The sequence below is a fragment of the Macaca mulatta genome, chromosome 1 (assembly GCF_049350105.2).
Source record: "Macaca mulatta isolate MMU2019108-1 chromosome 1, T2T-MMU8v2.0, whole genome shotgun sequence".
Classification (NCBI taxonomy): domain Eukaryota; kingdom Metazoa; phylum Chordata; class Mammalia; order Primates; family Cercopithecidae; genus Macaca; species Macaca mulatta.
In genome coordinates this window covers 869,267-881,968 of record NC_133406.1, presented here as the reverse complement: position 1 = coordinate 881,968, position 12,702 = coordinate 869,267, and the positions used below count along the sequence as shown (strand labels likewise).

Here is a 12,702-nt window from a genome sequence, read left to right as displayed (position 1 = left end):
CACAAAGTAACATGTAATTAATGATTTCAAATGAAAATTTCAATAAAAAAGCGATGATTTCGAACAACAAAAAAAAAAAGATTTACCTCAACCCCACTACTAACTATGTTTTTTACTTGCCTTTAAAATCTGGAGAAAAAATAGACAATTATTTTACAGATGAAATATCTTATAAATCACTGAATACTTATTTGGTACTTATAGCGTTTGAGGAGAATACAAAGATGAATACATGGATCACACATGTTGGATTGAGGTCAATTTGACATTTGGGACTTAATCTCAGCTATTTTGTCTCACTGCCACAAGTTCAATCATATGATCCTTTTAATTTTATCTGATAAATATTTTAAAATACATTTGTCTTCCTCCATCCCTCTATTCACTGCCCTTACTTTTGATAGGGTTTTCCCTCTCTAAGGAAACTTAAAATTTCACAGAAATTTTGTCTTTACCACAAGTAGTGTGTTATTTACCTTCAGTATCCTCTATGCATTCTATAATTGTAAGCTGTCTGGTGAAGCTAGAAGGGCCAATTAGGTAGTTGCAAAGATATTTCCCTGGTGCTAAAACTTAATTAATGAAGATCCCCTACCAGGGATCAGATGCGAAATACTGATTCAACAGACTTTATTAAAAGTAAATGAATACAAGTATCTACAATTTGCAGGAAGAAGCATTAACTCCAGGAGAAGAAGAAGGGCTTAATGTCAGGGAGCAGTCACTGGCTATGTGACACTGATTTAAAGTGCAACAAGTAATTCAGCAGGGCTATGAATTTTCTCACAAGTTAGAGTTAATTTCCTGATTAAACATCTTGTAAGTTTTGAATGGTTTAGCCCTATTTACCTTTTCAACGTGCAATTTTACCAGCATAAAGTGTACTGAAACTCTCAGTATCATAGCAGAATTGTCTTCTTTTACACATTATCAACTAAAATATCTTTTCAGCCCCCTAATAAACTGATTTGTTAGAAATATAGTTATACTGTATCTTCACTGGTAGTTTTAATTGGCTTCCTCTGAATTGCTGAGTTTGATTGTTCCTAGATAGTTGCATGTTTTTAAAAAAACCCAGGAAAAACTCCTAAGTATAATAAAAATATTTAGTGCAATTATTTGCTCATATTATTCTTTTTGTAGATTAATTTTCTTTAATATCTAAATAATATATGTATTTTATTTTTAAGAATAAGAGTCAAAGTCGGCCGGGCACGGTAGCTCACACCTGTAATCCCAACACTTTGGGAGGCCAAGGCGGGTGGATTAACTGAGGTCAGGAGTTTGAGACCAGCCTGGCAAACATGGTGAAACCCCATCTCTACTTACAAAAAATACAAAAAATTAGCTGGGCATGGTGGGGCGCACCTGTAATCCCAGTTACTAGGGAGGCTGAGGCAGGAGAATCGCTTGAACCCGGGAGGTGGAAGTTGCAGTGAGCCAAGATCACGCCATTGCACTCCAGACTGGGGGACAAGATAATGTAAATAAGGGGTAGCTTTAGGGGTACTTGCCCAAGAACATGGGGGCCACCAGCAACCTGTAGCCTTCCTATCAAAAGGTTTTAGACTCTGTAACCTGTGGATGGCCCGAATGTGTTCCATCTATTGCAGCCACCACCTTGTTAACTGAAGAAAGCAGACAGCTGACCTTTGGGGAAATTTGGTTGTAAGCACACCCCATCAAGTTAGAACTATTTTAAACCAGAAAGCAGGAAGATGGCTCACTGATTTAAAAGTATCAGTGGCTCAAGGATTTAAAGTATGAAGCTATCCTATGAGAAAGAGATGATTTAACCCTAACCACTGATAATTCACTTGACCCAGCAGGTTTCCTAACAGGGAATCCAAATCTAAAAGGACCTGAGCATCAGTGTTTAGATTTAATTGATTATCACACAAAAGGAAGGTCTGATTTAATAGAGACCCCTTTCAAAACAGGGCAGCACTTATTTTAGATGGCTCTTCCCAGGTAATTGAAGGGAAAAGACACAAAGGTTATTCAGTAGTTGAAGGGGAAGCTGTCGCAGAAATCAAGTCAGGAAGATTGCCTAATAATTGGTCTGCCCAAATTTGTGAATTGTTTGCATTAAATCAGGCTTTGAAACACTTGCAGAACCAGGAACGGGCTATTTATACTGACTCCAAGTACGCCTTCGGGGTAGCTCACACCTGCGGAAAAATTTGGACTAGAAATTTGGACTAGAAAATATTGATTCAGATAATGGGACTCATTTCACTGCGCATGTCATTACGAAATTAACCCAAACACTAGACATAACTGGGAATACCATACTCCCTGACACCCACCTTCATCAGGAAGAGTGGAGAAAATGAACCAAACTTTGAAGAGCCGCTTGACCAAATTAGTCTTAGACACACGGTTGCCATGGACTAAATGCCTTCCCATTGCCTTAAGAATCCAAACTGCCCCCTCAGAAAGATGGTTTAGCTCCTTATGAGATGCTATATGGGTTGTCCTATTTACAACCCACTGCTGACATTCATACTTGGTCTACCACTTTCTCTTCCCTCAGAACTAAAGGTCTTTTAGCACAGGCACTACCCCTAGAGTTTCCAGCATACCAGCATCAGCCTGGGGATAACGTCCTCATCAAAAGTGGCAAAGAAGGAAAACTCAAACCTGCTTGGGAAGTACCCTACCTAGTGCTTCTAACCACCGAGACTGCAGCATAAAGAGGATGGGCTTATCATATCCGAGTCAAGAAGGCATCACCACCTCCAGAGCCACGGACCATTGTTCTGGGGGAGAGTCCTACCAAACTAAAGCTAAGAAAAATTGAACCCTCTTATATCTCCTTTACCCCTTCCATACCCAATGACCACTCGGATTGTCTTCCAGCCGACTGGGCATGGGCTGTACGGTAGCTCTTCCAAGACCCCACAGCCTGGGGTAATGAATTCTGCTGAGCTCTCTCTCTCTCTCTCTGCTATTCCCTGAAGTTAGACACCCTGCAGGTCAGCCCCCGAGGGGCATCCAGCCTCCGTCTCCTGATGCCAATTTTACCTCATGTTTCTCACGGCAGGGGGAAAATTTAGCCTTCCTTGGAGACCTAACAGGATGCAGGGAGCTTCAGCCCTTCCAAGAGCTTACCAACCAGTCTGTCCTTATTCCATCCCTAATAACACAGCCTCTGATGGAACAAATAAAAAGGCCTTAAGGCCTTACTTCTTGCAATTGTTACAGGTGTACTTGTTCTTGTAGGATGCTACATTATACCTTGTATTCATGGATTAGTGCAGAGACTATGGAAACAGCTCTCTCCAAAACCTTTCATTCTCCCCCCTCTTATTCAGATAAGCTCCTAGTTTAAGAAAACCAAGCAGAACAGCAGAGTGAAGACATGCTAAAAAATTTGAAGAGGAAGAATTATAAAAATAAAGAAGGGGAAATTGTTGGATACGGTGAGTTCCTCTTCCAAGGTTCCACTTGTTCAACTCCCTCTTTCTTTGCCCTCTATTTTCAATGCCTAACTTCCTTGCCTCCTTGCCCCTAGTTATGGTAAACAAGCTTCTAGCCATTCCCAATCTGTAACCCACATCCATTCCCAATCTGTAACAACCCACATCTATTCCTTATTTGGCACCCTTGGTTCCCAAACTTCTCTTCCCGCCGCTGTTGTAGCCCCGACCCCTGCTCCATTTGAAGTAGCCACTTGGGATCACCTTAGATTGTGCTGTCCGACTCCAGCCAATGGGAACCAGACACAGTAACGGACTGACTGCGTTAGGGATTTAAAAAAACCCTTCCCTCTTTTGTTCTGTGTGCTGTCAACAGCAACCAGAAGAGCAAGCAGCACCCTCTGCAGAAGTAAATTTGCCTTACTGAGAAATGCTTTATTTGAGTGCTCGTTTTCTTTGCAACTCCAAGCTCTTATTTCCAACAATAGTGATTGAGCCATTGCACTCCAGCCTGGGGAACACGAGTAAGACCTTGTCTCTAAAAAAAAAAGGGATAGAAAAAAACGGAAAAGAAAGAAGAAGAAAGACATAGAGTGAAAAGTTGATAAGGTGCTAGAAGAAAGCCATTGCCAGTGTGGCTATGTGTGCTACTTAATGAGGCATAATTTTTTATTCAGTTGTATGTATTAACACAGTGCATATGAATAAATTTGATTTTAAAATTAAAATTACTTTAAAAATTTAATCTGATTACAATAATGTATGAATATATAACTTCAAGAAGTAGTCAAGCTGTTTCTAAAGTTCATCACAAGCATAATTAACATGCAAAAATTGTCAGAAAAGTCCTGTAAAAAACATTAGACTATTACTGAATTGAAAATATATTTTAATATATTATAAAGTAATCAAAATTAAAATTATTTACCATTTACTAACATTTGTAACGGCCAGAGAAGAGTACTTGTTCAGCTGACCATGTTGGGACAACCAGTTAACCAGTAACAACAACAACCAAAATGAAGTTAATGCTTACATTAAGATTTAGAAGAAAATAGACTTGTTAATAAAAAGACAACCTTTTCAAAAAAATCAGAAAAAAAAAATTCTGGAGCTCAAAAATCTTTAAAAATATAATACAAAATCTATCATTGAAAAAAGGTTTATTTATAAATTTGACTATTTCTAAACAATCCTTGATTGTAGTCATTATTATAAAGAAAAACAAAAGATACATAAAACTTAAAACAATATGGAATTATATTGCACAGCACAGACACAGATTTATACTGGAATTATAAAGGGTTCCAAACATCTATCTATCTATATATATATATATGTATAAACAAAACCAATAACTCAATAGTGAAATAGGTAACATTTCCCAGACAATAAAACACAAACAGCTCTAAAAAATAGAAAAAGATGTTCTGTCTCATTTATGAAAATGTAAATGGCACTCAGAAATAAATATTCAGTTATATGTTTGCAAACTATCAAAATGTTTTAGGGCACAATGTGTTTTTCAGTACAAAATGGCAAACACATTCTCACATATTGTTACTGGGATGTAAATTTGTATAATGTTTTGGAAGAATTACCTAATGGATAGACAGATTATATATCTACACACACTAAGTAATTTAAATTATATGAATTATTTATATATATGTACATATATAACACTTAAATATACTTACATATAATATAAATATATGTAAATATATATTTATGTATACTTATTTAGGTATATACGAATGATATATACTTATAAGTATATATCTTTTAAATATACTCACATATGTTAAATATACTTATCTATTAACCTTTTATAGATAATACTTATCTATTAACTTATGTATATCATATATAAAACATGTATAACTTCTACATATACTTCAATAAGCATATATACATATATACTTCAATAAGTATATATATACACTTAAATAAGTATACATATACCCTTCTATATATTGTATATTATATACGCTTATATGTAACATATGTGCTTATATAAGTATACAGCTATACATATACATATGTATACATATATGTATAAACTTAGTAAAAAGAGAAAGTTTAAGCACATGTACCAAAGGCATGTAAAAGAAAATTCATGGCAGCATTATTCAATATAGTCAGAAACTGAAAATTACTGGAGTAGAATGGATTAATGAATGATGATATGTTAATATAAAACAGAGTATTAAACCTTACTGTAAAAACTAGAGAGATGAAAAGTAATACCACTATTCAACATTACTACATGTATCTGAATTATTAAAAATAATAAAAGAAATACACAAAAATTGTGTGGATGATAAATTTGGCTATTATGACTTCCAATGTCTTCCTATAGAGTGCAAATTTCATACTGTTTGGAAGTAGTGTGGTATTTTCTATTAAATTTGGAAATTTACTAGTGCTGTAACCCAGCAGTTCCTGGGTATATAATCAATTAGAGCTCTTGCACAGAACAACCAGTAGATTTCTACAGCAATCTGGGTTACAACATAAGATGTGATAGAATCCAAATAGGTACCCATCAACCCTGAAATGGCTAAATGCATTGCAATAAGAAGATAACATGAAATGTTTTTATTATAATAAAAATGAAAGAGAGACACAAATGTGTACCACTAATGTAAAACTCACCAGAGGCCAAAGTCAGTAGAATAAGCAGTTTAAAATTAATGTATGATGTTTACAGATTTATTTGGAACTTAAAAATAAATGAAAATATGAACAATATTACTACTAGATATGCTGGTAATTACATACAGATGGAAAGAGGACTTTTTGTTTGGAAATGAGAATGCAAAGGTCTTCTGAGTGTGCTGACTTTGTTCTGTATCTTGAACTGGCAAGTGGTTACACAGGTGTTCAATTTATAATACCTTGTTTCCCTGTGGTTATCTTGGCTATGGCTTTGTGTGTGTATGTGTTTTACATTTCACCATAACAACATTTTTAAAAGTAAGATGCAGTGTAGCAATTAATAAAAATAATATATGGTCATATATGTACGTCTCTGTGGAATGATAGACAATGAACTGAAAACTCCTTTTATACTAGAGAGAGGACAGAGTACATATTTGAAGAATGGGGGTTGGAAATAAAATCATCCCACATTATAAATATTTTTCTAATTTTATGCTAATGCTATTGCCATATATTAATTACTTATAACTATGCAAAAATTAACTAAAACATAGACATAAGAAAAAGACATATCTCAGTTATGCTAAAAATCTGAAATCTGGACTTGCAGTCCAAGCATATATATTTTTCAAAATGTCCTTGAATATTCCTGAGATAAGAATTTGGCAGGACTTGTTTCACAAGATACAAGTAACATAGACTGCACTGATAAAACAGGATGTGGTAAATAAGCTGGCCACAAACTACTAAAACCAACATGGCAATAAAAGCAACCTCTGGTGGTCCTCACTATTCATTAAAATTAGAATACATTAGCATACCAAAGGAAACTCTCACCAGCCCCATGACAGTTCAAAAAGTCCATGACAATGTCCAGAAGTTACCCTATAACATCTGAAAAGGTGAAGACCCCTCAGTTCTGGAACTCCCCACACCATCCCAGAATACTCATGAATAATTCACTCCCTGATTAGCATATAATAAAAAATAATAACCACAACTATGTGGTAAGCTCATGCTGCTACTCTGCCTGTGGAGTAGCCACCTTTTTATTCCTTTACTTTTCAATAAACTTGATTTCACTTTGCTGGCTTGCTCTTGAATTCTTTCCTCCATGAAGGCAAGAAACCATGTGGTCTCCCGAGCTGAGCTCCAATTTTGGGGTTTGCCCTGTGATATTCTGACTAGAACATTTGCAAGTCCAAAATGATCTATTTCTTCATATATATAATATATAAAATAGATATATTATCTGTATATATTACTTTGTCACCCCCATGATGTTTCTTACGTTGATCTATGCACAGAGTTACATGGTCGCCTGTGGTATGTGAAGACGCTTTCTGTCCGTGTTGCTGAGAGTCCGGGTTTATTTGTCACACTGAATGGGTCCTGATTCCTCCTGAAGCCACTGCAGCAAGGCAGTGGGATGTGTCTTTTCATGAGAGGGGATCAGAAACCCTTTCCCAGAGGAGAATGGGAATCCTGGACGAGCCTCAAAATTGTTGGAAAGAAGAGCTCGGATGTGCAAAGAAAATGAGCACTCAAATAAAGGATTTCTCAGCAAGGCAAATTTACTTTTGCAGAAGGGTACTGCTCGCTTTTCTGGTCGCTGTGAGAGCACACAGAACAAAGAAGGGAAGGGGTTTTTATCCCTAACACAGTCAGTTCCTGCTACTGTGTCCAGTCCCCATTGGCTGGAGTCAGACAGCACAATCTAAGCTGATCCCAACTGGCTACTTCATATGGAGCAGGGGTGGGAGCTACAGCAGCAGGAGGAGCGGTTTTGCAACTAAGGGTGCCAAATAAGGAACAGATGTGGGTTATTACAGACTGGGAATGGAAGTGGATTACAGATTGGGAATGGCCGGAAGGTTTTTTTTACCATAACCAGGGTCAAGGTGGCAAGGATGTTAGGCTTTGAAAATAGAGGACAAAGGATGAGGGAGGTGAACAAACAGAATCTTTGAAGAGGAACTCACTGTATCCAACATGGTTCATTGCAGCTTCAACCTCCCAAGCTCAGCTGATCCCCCAATCTCCGCCTCCTGAGTAGTTGGGACTATGGGCATGTGCCACAATGCATGGTTATTCTTTTTTTTTTTTTTTTTTTTTTGTAGAAACCATTTTATATGGCTTGGCTTTCTGTCCCCACCCAAATTTCATCTCAAATTGTAATCCCCAGGTGTTGAGGGAGAGATCTAATGGGAAGTGATTGGATCATAGAGCAGTTTCCCCCATGTTGCTCTCGTGACAGTGAGTTCCCATGAGGTCTCATGGTGTTATAATGGTCTCTTTCCCCTTTACTCTCTCTCTCCTGCTGCTTTGTAAAGAAGGTGCTTGCTTTCCCTTCTCTTTCTGTCAGCATAAGGAACTGTGAGTCAATTAAATCTTCTTCCTTTACAAATTACCCAGTCTCAGGAAAGTTCTTTATAGCAGTGTGAGAAAAGACTAACATACCATGTCTTGACAGGTTGCCCAGGCTGGTCTCAGACTCATGGACTCAAGTGATCCACACATCTTTGCCTCCCAAATTGCTGGGATAACACATGTGATTCATGGTGCTCAGCCTAAATCTTTGTTTCATGTACGTAAATATATGTGTGTCTTAACTCTGATTATCTCTTTTCAGATCAATTATTAGAAAAGCTCTTGCTTATGTTTTTCCCTTCTCAGCAACCTAGCAGTCACCATATGTATTTCTCAATGTCAGAAACCCTGATGATTATAGTTGTTAGCCAAATGGGATACATGCCCATTTATCAGTTAATTACTTAGATCAGAATGATGTGATTCATTAACTATTTTATTGAGTTTGTACTATTTGCTAGATGCAAGCACTGGTGAAATAAACTATGAATAAATGTTGTGGTAAAAATAGACAATAAAGTGGATTAACAAATACTGTGGTTTGGAGAGATAAATGTGCCTTGTGGAAAATTAATGCAGTTAAGAAAGTTATGGAATGAGGGTTTGAGGAGCGATTGCTTCTTTAAGTAGTTAGCCTAAGAATATCTCTTCAAGAAAGTGGCAATAAAACAAAAATCTTAGGAAATGGAATGTGTGAGATATGACTGTGAAAATCAATAATTCAGGGAACTAGAACACCCTTTGCTAACCTTATGTGAGGAATAATTATGCTGAATGGGCCCACTTTTATGTGCTTTGAGTGAGTGGACTTCTCAGTCAGAGAATAATGGTCACTTTGGCCCAAGACCTATTATAAAAGGTCTGACATGCATGTTATAATGTATTGTAAAAACCCACACACTTGTGAACACTGATTTTTGACAAAGGTGCCAAAAACACAATGGAAAAAGAACAGTTTCTTCAACAAATGGTGTTGGGGAAATTATATATCCACATGCAGAAGTATATAATTGGATCCTTATTTCATACCATATATAAAAATCAACTCAATATGGATTTAAAATTTGAGTATAATACCTGAAACTGTAAAACCTCTAGAAGAAAACACAGGGGAGCTGCTCCACAGCATCGGTTTGGACAATGATTTCTTGGATATGACGCCCAAAGCACAGGTGACAAAGCAAAAAAAAGAAAAAAAGGAATTGTTTCAAACTAAAAAGCTTCACATAGCAAAAGAGACAATACAGTAAAGAGACATCCCACAGGTTGGGAGAAAATATTTGCAAACTACACTTTTTTAGGGGTTTATTATCCAAAATACATAAGAAACTCAAACAACTCAAAAGCAAGTAAACAAATAACCCAATCAAAAAATAGGCAAAGTACTTAAATAGACACTTCTCAAAAGAAGACATACAAATGACCATCAGATATATGAGAAAATGCTCATCATCACTGATGATCGGGAAAACATAAAACCACAATGAGATATTGTCTCACAATTATAATAATGGGTATTATCAAAAACATACAATATAACAAGTGTTGACGAAGGGGTGGAGTAAAAAAGACCCTTGTGCACTCTTGGTTGTGATGTAAGCTAAACCATATGGCAATTCCTCAGAAAATTGTAAACAGTAGTACCATACAATCTCTATAACCAAAGGAATCGAAATCAGTACTTTGAAGAGATATCTGCATTCCTATATTCATTGCAGTGTTATTTACATTAGTTAAGGAATAATGGAACAAAATTAAGGCAGAAATATATACATTCTTTGAAGTCAATGAGAACAAAGACACAATATACCAGAATCTCTGGGATACAGCTAAAGCGGTGTTTAGAGGGAAATTTATAGCACCAAGTGACCACATCAGAAACTGAGAAACATCTAAAATTCACACACTAACATCACAATTAAAAGAACTAGAGAAGCAAGTGCAAACAAATTCAAAAGCTAGCAGAAGACAGGAGATAACTAAGATCAGAGCAGAACTGAAGGAGATAGAGACATGAAAAACCCTTCAAAAATCAGTAAATACAGCAGCTGTTTTTTTTTTTTTTTGAGATTAACAAAATAGAGCACCAGCCAGATTAATAAAGAAGAAAAGAGAGAAGAATCAAATAGACACAATAAAAAATGATAAAGGGGATATGAACACTGATCCCACAGAAATACAGATTACCATCAGAGAATAAACACTTCTTTGCAAATAAACTAGAAAACCTAGAAGAAATGGATAAGTTCCTGGACACATACACACTCCCAAGACTAAACCAGGACGAAGTTGAATTTCTGAATATACCAATAACAAGTCCTGATTGAGGCAGTAATTAATAGCCTACCAACCAAATAATAATAATAAAGCCCAGGACCAAACAGATTCAAAGCCGAATTCTACAAGAGGTACAAAGAGGATCTGGTACCATTCCTTCTGAAACTATTGCAATCCATAGAAAAACAGGGACTCATTCCTAACTCATTTTATAGGGTCAGCATCATCATGATATCAAAACCTGGCAAAGACACAACAACAAAAATTTTCAGGCCAATATCCCTGATAAACCTCGATGTGAAAATTCACAATAAAACACTGGCAAACCCAATCCAGCAGCACATCAAAAAGCGTATCCAACACGATCAAGTCGGCTTCATCCTGAAATGCAAGACTGGTTCAACATACACCAATCATTAATCATAATCTATCATGTAAACAGAACCAATGACAAAAACCACATAATTATCTCAATAGATGCAGAAAAGGCCGTTGATAAAATTCAACACCCCTTCATGCTAAAAACACTCAATAAGCTAGGTATTGATGGAACATTTCTCAAAATAATAAGAGCTATTTATGACAGATCCATGGCCAATATGATACTGAATGGGCAAATGCTGGAAGCATTCCCTTTGAAACAGGTGCAAGACAAGGATGCCCTCTCTCACGACTCCTATTCAACATAGTATTGAAGGTTCTAGTCAGTGCAATTAGGCAAGAGAAAGGAAGAAAGGAAGTCAAATTGTCTCTGTTTGCAAATGACATGATTGGATATTTAGAAAACCCCATCATCTCACCCCAAAACTCATTAAGGTGATAAGCAACTTCAGCAAAGTCTCAGGATACAAAGTCAGTGTGCAAAAATAGCAAGCATTCTTATACATCAATAATAGACAAAGGAAGAGCCAAATCATGAGTGAACTGCCATTCGCAATTGCTACAAAGACAATAAAACACCTAGGAATACAACTTACAAGGAATATGAAGGACCTCTTCAAGGAGAACTACAAACCACTGCTCAAGGAATAAGAGAGAACACAAACAAATGGAAAAACATTCCATGCTCATAGATTGGAAGAATCAATATTATGAAAATGGCCATACTGCTCAAAGTAATGTATAGATTCAATGTTATTCCCATTAAGCCACCATTGACTTTCTTCATAGAATTAGAAAAAACTACTTTAAATTTCATAGGGAACCAAAAAGAGCCCATATAGCCAAGACAATCCTAATCAAAAAGAACAAAGCTGGAGGCATTGTGCTACCTGACTTCAAACTATACAACAAGGCTACAGTAACCAAAACAGCATGGTACTGGTACCAGAACAGATATACAGACCAATAGAACAGAACAGAGGCCTCAGAAATAACACCACACATCTACAACCATCTGATCTTTGACAAACCAGACAAAACAAGCAATGGGTAAAGGATTCTCTATTTAATAAATGGTGTTGGGAAAACAGTCTAGCCATATGCAGAAAACTGAAACTGGACCCCTTCCCTACTCTTTACACAAAAATTAACCCAAGATGAATTAACGAGTGAAATATAAGACCCAAAACCATAAAAACCCTAGAAGAAAACCTAGGCAATACCATTCAGGACATAGGCATTGGCAAGGCTTCGTGACTAAAACACCAAAAGCAATGGCAACAAAAGCCAAAATTGACAAATGGGATCTAACTAAACTAAAGAGCTTCTGCACAGCAAAAGAAACTGACATCAGAGTGAACAGACAACTTACAGAATGGGAGAAAAGTTTTGCAATCTATCCACCTGACAAAGGGCTAATATCCACAATCTACAATGAACTTAAACAAATTTACAAGAAAAAAACAAAAAACAAAAAACGAGTCCTTCAAAAAGTGAGTGAAGGATATGTGCAGACACTTCTCAAAATAAGACATTTATGCAGTCAACAAACATATTTTAAAAAGCTCATCATCACTGGTCACTAGAG

The 12,702-nt window shown here is 36.4% G+C and overlaps 1 long non-coding RNA gene across 3 annotated transcripts in view; it reads left to right on the top strand.

Annotated features, from left to right (window-relative positions):
- LOC114678437 (uncharacterized) overlaps positions 1–12,702 on the top strand; it is a 267,034-nt gene that overhangs the window by 251,212 nt on the left and 3,120 nt on the right. The window contains exons 3-4 of one of the 3 annotated variants that reach the window (XR_013415774.1): positions 2,537–3,425; positions 8,560–8,673. This is a non-coding gene — a long non-coding RNA (uncharacterized LOC114678437). Of the gene's footprint in view, positions 1–2,536; positions 4,145–8,559; positions 8,989–12,702 lie in introns of those variants that run through there. The other 2 variants (XR_013415775.1, XR_013415776.1) reach the window with 2 other exon arrangements.